This window comes from Falco peregrinus, chromosome 13, assembly GCF_023634155.1.
Source record: "Falco peregrinus isolate bFalPer1 chromosome 13, bFalPer1.pri, whole genome shotgun sequence".
NCBI classification, from domain to species: Eukaryota; Metazoa; Chordata; class Aves; order Falconiformes; family Falconidae; genus Falco; species Falco peregrinus.
In genome coordinates this window covers 3,753,360-3,759,380 of record NC_073733.1, presented here as the reverse complement: position 1 = coordinate 3,759,380, position 6,021 = coordinate 3,753,360, and the positions used below count along the sequence as shown (strand labels likewise).

Below are 6,021 nucleotides of genomic sequence, written 5' to 3'. Positions count from 1 at the left end.
GTATTTGGTAGACACTAAGACAGTTCCCTGGTGTGGGCATGGTATGATGGGTACTCAAGGTCTTCCTGCTGTATTTTGCACTGCCTGGTGTGGCTTCCAGTTTTTACAAGCAGCTAAAAAGACCGGGCATATCTCTACTAAGCTTCACCAGACAGTTTTGGAGCTAGTAATAGGTGGTGATATGGAAGAGGTATCTTTCTGTGGTTAAATTAGGTGGAAGCTCATTAGCATTCAGCAAGGCAGTGGAGATAGTGCCTGCATGCTGAGGGGTCCCAGCAAGTTTTTAACAATTGACAGCTAGTGAAACAGCAGAGGGTGTAAATCTTACTTACAAATAGGTTGGTTTAGTATGTGTATATAAGGAATTATTGCACTAAAAATGAGTAAACTTTGTCTGCACTATGCACTTTTTGTACTGTACTAAGAAATGATGTTCAGAGGTAAAAGGCAATACTGAAGAAAATGTTTAGATGCTTTTTTGTTGTTATTTTTGCCTGTAGCACAAATGGATTTGTCTTCCTATCTTTTCTGAACTGTCCCCGTCTCTGTGTTACCTTGCTTACCTTACGATAATATATTTTCTTCTCCTCAGGGGACTAGAAGTATTGACGTAAAATACAAAGCAGAAAGTTAAAAGTCTGACATATTGATGTTTATTACTGGCCATGCAGCATCAGCTAATTAACAGCTTGAACTGTAGAAGTTTCAGCACTTGGTTAAAAACAAGCATCCAGAGAACACAAACCCATTTCTGCAGCTGCTGCAAAGGCTGAGGCAGCTGCTGTCCTGGCCAGGCTCCGGGCAGCAGATGAGCCAGGAGCCACTGCCAGCTGCCCGTCCTGCGACCGTGGGCCTGGCAGAGCATCGCCTCCATGTGTCCCCACCCTGGCCGCCATCTTACAAAGAACGTGACCGCCACAAAGAGAAGGAAAAGGACGTGAAATTTGGAACGTCTGTTAGTCAGCTCACCCTGGAAGGAAAAGCACCACAGAACAAGTGACAGGAGCAAATAAAAGCTGGAAATTCTTTGTTCCTAGAGAGAAGAAAGATATCCTCTAAAAATCCTATCTGGAGTTCTCAAACTGGTATACACAAGAGTCACAGCTCACTATAAAGTGCAAGAAGAGACAAAGAAATGATCGGGTACATTTCCCCTCCAGGAACCCCAGCAGAAAGAGGGGGGTCTCACGACTAGCTTTCTGTGCGTAACAGAGCCAGTACAGTCCCAGCTTCCCACAAGAAACATGCCCACGGGGAAATAAGCAGACGCGCTCTTGAAGCCGTGTTTACGTTCTGCCGAGTTTCCTGTGCATACATTAAACCCTGCACCTCCTGCAGTATAAGTCACGCCCAGAAAACCCAGCCTGCATAGCTACAGCAACCAGGTAGCGTTAGAACTGAGCCAGGTGGTTTGGGAAAGTCTAAAAGCCAAGCGGGACCTTACAAGCAGAAGCAGCCCTTGCTCCTTGCTACAGTAGAAGAGTCAAGTGCCAGAGGTCCTCGTACGCGTACATCTACAGAGAGGCTGTGGGGGCCTCAGAGTAAAATACCACATCTCGGCCTTTGCTCATCCCATATAAGCAGCCACAGAGCTCAAGTCTCTGCACCTTTCTTAGCACAAGCGACAATTCCCACGCGTGCCCCACGAGCATCTCGGGAGGCATTTTAGTGATTAGCCATTAAACCGACAGATCTTTAATAAATTAATGCACAGCAAAGTTAAGTTACTTAAACACAGTCAGAGTCAAGCAGCAGAGGGGACATAAACAAATTAGTGACAAAAGGCCAGCCTCTTACTGGGACTGTCAGTTGGCATTGCTTGCATATGAGTGGTAACCGATAACGGAGTAAGAAGCATCCTTTATTTCAGTCTGCTTTTAAATTGAGAAAGGAGTCATACGAGGATTTGAAAATGAGCAAGGATTTTTGACCTTTTCTTTTTTCTTTTCAGTAAATATGTACAGATCAGTGCCAGGGTGTTACACTTTGATACCAAAGAGAAGAGAGCAGATAATCTTCAAGGAATTGTGATTTTGGAAACCATCAGTTACAGTAAACGTTAGGGTAGCAACCCCAGGGTCTGCAATCTGTGCTTTCTCTTCTTTGCTTGCCCTCCTTAAGTGCGAGAGACCTGATACTTAAGACACCAATACAGATAAACGTGAAAAAAAAGTATGCCTGGGCAGTTCAGGAAGCAACATAAAAGAAAACCACCCACCCACAATTAATGATTTCCTGTAATATGACTGAAATACGTAGGAGGAGTTCTTGGAACCACTTTAAAAGCATCAAATGTTGACAGCTAAGAATGTCTACTTAGAAGACAATTATTTCCATAATCAGTAGAAGATTGGGGTATTTTTTTAAGCACAAAAGAGATAGGGCCAGGCAACAGCAGCTGTATTTGGAGTTGGGAAGATTAACCACATTTACGTCCAAGAGCCTAACCTAACTCAAACGGTGTTTATCCCTTTGTAACACCTCTAGTTTCAGTGGCATGAATCATAATATATCCTAATGTGTATTAAAGAACCACCAGAACATTGTTGTGAACAGCATCCTGAGCTGTCTTTCAGTGAAGTGTGTCTTCCTTTGGATAACATTTGAGTTTTCTAGACTAAGTAACTTCTGGCAGTTTTCCAGAAATTCTGAGATACATACATGCAAGAACAGGGAAAGGATATAACTTCTTTGCTAGAAGCTAACTCTGCAATTTGAAATTCCTGAAGTCGGTTTGCTTCTCGCTTTGTACATTTCAGACATATAAACGGAGTTACACGCAAAATAAGGCACAGGAAAATACCTTACGGAAGAAATGCAGACCCTCCACTGACCAAAAGCAAAAAAAGTAACAAGAGTGACTAAACCCCACGAGACTCACAGGATATGCAGAAGTAACCAGATTTCACAACTTACTGTCCAATACTTAATGAAATACTTGAAGACTGTTGCAGCAATATACAAGCAATACAACAAAGAATAGGCTAAGAACAGTAGAAAGAATTTGTAGTTAGAAAATCCAATGCAGTTATTCACCCTAGAGAACAAAAGCAAAGTTGAAATCAGGATGTGTAAAGCACACGGTTGCAACACAAGGGGTACTAAAATTTGGGGTGGGATGGGGTGTGTGGTTTATTCAGCCCCTTGATTACACAACACAGTTTCATCAATAAATAGCTCCCCTTAGTGGCCCGAATGCAATATGACTACAGCCTCTTTGCTTTTCACTTGAAGACTCCTTGTAAAAGTAAAAGGACAGTTCATAGTTTTGGAATCTGTTTTGAAGTTGGTACCACTGGTAAATTTTTAAAGGATTTAATATTTTTGGAAAATACCAGAAGTAAAGGTCTGGAATTTCTTTTTAAAAAGTCAAAATTATAATTTATTTTAACCTGCCTAGGTTAACCAGTTAATTTACACTAGGTGGCATGCTTTCTAGGAACTGATACACTTCCAAGTGTGGGAACTGGAAACGCTTCAGGGCCCCAAAGAGCAGAAATGTGACTGCTGGTGCTGCCCCATGGGAGCACGCGCCGGTGCCTGCAGCAGGAGCAGAGGTACTTGGGTACCTTCCTGTGTAAAAAGACACGGGAAGGGCCAGCCCCTTCACATCACTTCATGGTGACTCTACTCACTTCAGTGAAGAACTGTCCAGTAACTTACATGGCACAGACGGAACAATGGTGACAGTGATCTGCTGCGACGGAGAGACGGGACACAGCCTGATGCAAGCAAATGTCAATTATTGTATAGATACACAGGTATATATACTTTCAGAAGTCGCGCGTTTAAACAGATTGGTTCTTTTGAGCTAAGCATTGCATACTAAGCAATCCCTGATTGGTGGTTAACTACCATCAATCAACAGCAAGGTGTTATCTTTCCTTGGCGCCATCCGTCCCCCACTCCCCTATGCTCTGTCAGCATGACTCGTCATGTTAATTGGTGTCTAGACAAGCTCGAGCACATTCCCCTCAGCTAAATGATTGCCACACGTGGTCCTAGTTTCCAGCCCGCTCCTGCAGCGATCGGGTTTTATTAGCAGGCATCTATCACAGAATCGAATACCTGAAATGAAAGACACATTAATACCAAAAATTGAAAGGTGTTCTTTTTTCACACGTTAGTTAAGATTCCACTCACTTCCCAACTATTCACGCTCTTTCCTCTATCACTTCAAAAGAGGAGTGCATTTGCAGCTGATTTTTGCTGCCAGGTCACAATCAGATAAGCAAGGCTCATAATTCTTCTGGAGACTCGCAGGTGCGGGGAACAATCCTCACTGCAAAGCACACAACCAGCTTAAAAGCGATAAACCACAAGTGTACACTTCCCTCTGGCCTCCACATTTACTCAGACTTTACAAGCATTCCATGTTGGTAATTGCCTGGACAGCAGGTCTCTCCTTCAGAATGCTCTGGCTTGTCTGACAGACATGAACAGGGCAGAGCCTCCAGTATTAACACCGATTTCTTTCAAGCTTTGAAAGAGGCACCGTACGCATATAATCACCAAACAAGGTCCAGAAATCTTTTCACAGAATTATGCCCTGCATCTCTAAGCTAGATCCATTCTAAGTAGAAACAACTACGGATTTTGTCATTCTATTACTATTAGACAATAGTCATTTGCATATAATATAATATATATAATTTTATATTATGTGCAATTTATTTGCAATTAAGATAAAATATAAAATAAAAAAGCAGACAACATAAGTAGGCTTTTGAACTGCAGATATTGCTTCTCAAAGGCAGCACCTGGCACTCCACTGGAGATGAGCAGAAGTGTTCAAGGTTTTTTGTTTTCCCAAGCATAAAACCCGAGAGAAAAGGCATTGGCATTACTTGTACAAGAGTTACTCCGTGCACGCAGTGGCGTTAGGAATGCCCTGTTGATCGGCAGTATCGTCTGGATTGCCAGCATATGCTACTTTAGCGTGCTTGGTTAGCTTTAGAGGAACAAAGCTCTCTGCTTAGCTGACCTCCATTCCCTGTTCTTGTGTACACCGGCAACTTCCTGGCGATTTCGGCGAGAATTTGCCTCTGTACCTCTGGCCTTTCTTCATTTTTGTGAAGGGTCCCAGAGACGTGGCTGCACTCCTGCATCCTTGAGCCCCAGGTGGGGACACAGTCAGATGGATGAATATGAGATTGAACGGGGAGGTGGGGTTGCCTCCCTGGGTGGAAGGCTCCTGCATTTCTGCACTTTCACTCTTTTAAGCCCCATCTAATTATGCAACTTAACTACTTTGAGAACAACAGTTTTGCTGAATATGCAACAGTCTCGTCATCGATTTTGATGTGGGGAGACAGAAGGAAAAAGCTGTTTTAAAGTTCAAGCGTTTCTACAGGGCTTGACTGATGGAAAAGACAGAGCCCTCTCTGGTCTATCTGAAGTCAAATGCCATTTTCTCATGTGTCTTGGATGTCCCCAAGTCTACTGGAGCAGAAAGGTATAAATCTTGGCTCTTTTCCTACCCATTTTTCTTCAGGACTATAGCTGATTGTTAACTACAAGGTGATTTAAAGAACGTAGTCAAAATTTCTTAGTAACTGAGTATCCTTTATTGACAGCACTGGATGCACGGGGGATCTTTCCGTCTAACATGCATGTCTAAAGTAACTAATTATCTTATATTTATACAATGAATATTCAATTAATGCCTATACATATTCATTACCTAACCCCGCCTACTCTCCCTTCGTATGTTAATCAGCTTATCAGTCCTTTGCCCTTGTGCAAATTCCTCCAAGAATTGTGGGCAGGGGTCTTTGGGACGTGGGCGGTGGTCTCTGGGAGGAAGGCCCGTAGGTCTTCCTCATGGTGTACTTTTCACCTTTTGCCTTGTATGTGATGGTCTTGCAAGTTTGCAGTGTTCTTATCGGTCTGAGCTAATTTATGTCCTTGTCGACCATCTGTTTCTTCTGCTTGTTTCTTTTAGTCGCTCCCTCTAGATAACTTATAAACAGGCCCCTTGTTAGAGAAAGTTAAAGAAAGAGAAACAGACTCCTTCTTTCA

General features: G+C 42.9%; 1 long non-coding RNA gene across 1 annotated transcript; it reads right to left on the bottom strand.

The window, feature by feature from the left end:
• Window positions 1-630: 630 nt before the first annotated feature.
• Window positions 631-3,085, bottom strand: LOC129785606 (uncharacterized). The gene is made up of 2 exons (XR_008749742.1): window positions 2,917-3,085; window positions 631-970 (listed from the first exon to the last, which is right to left on the bottom strand). It is a non-coding gene; the product is annotated as an uncharacterized LOC129785606 (long non-coding RNA).
• Window positions 3,086-6,021: the final 2,936 nt, after the last annotated feature.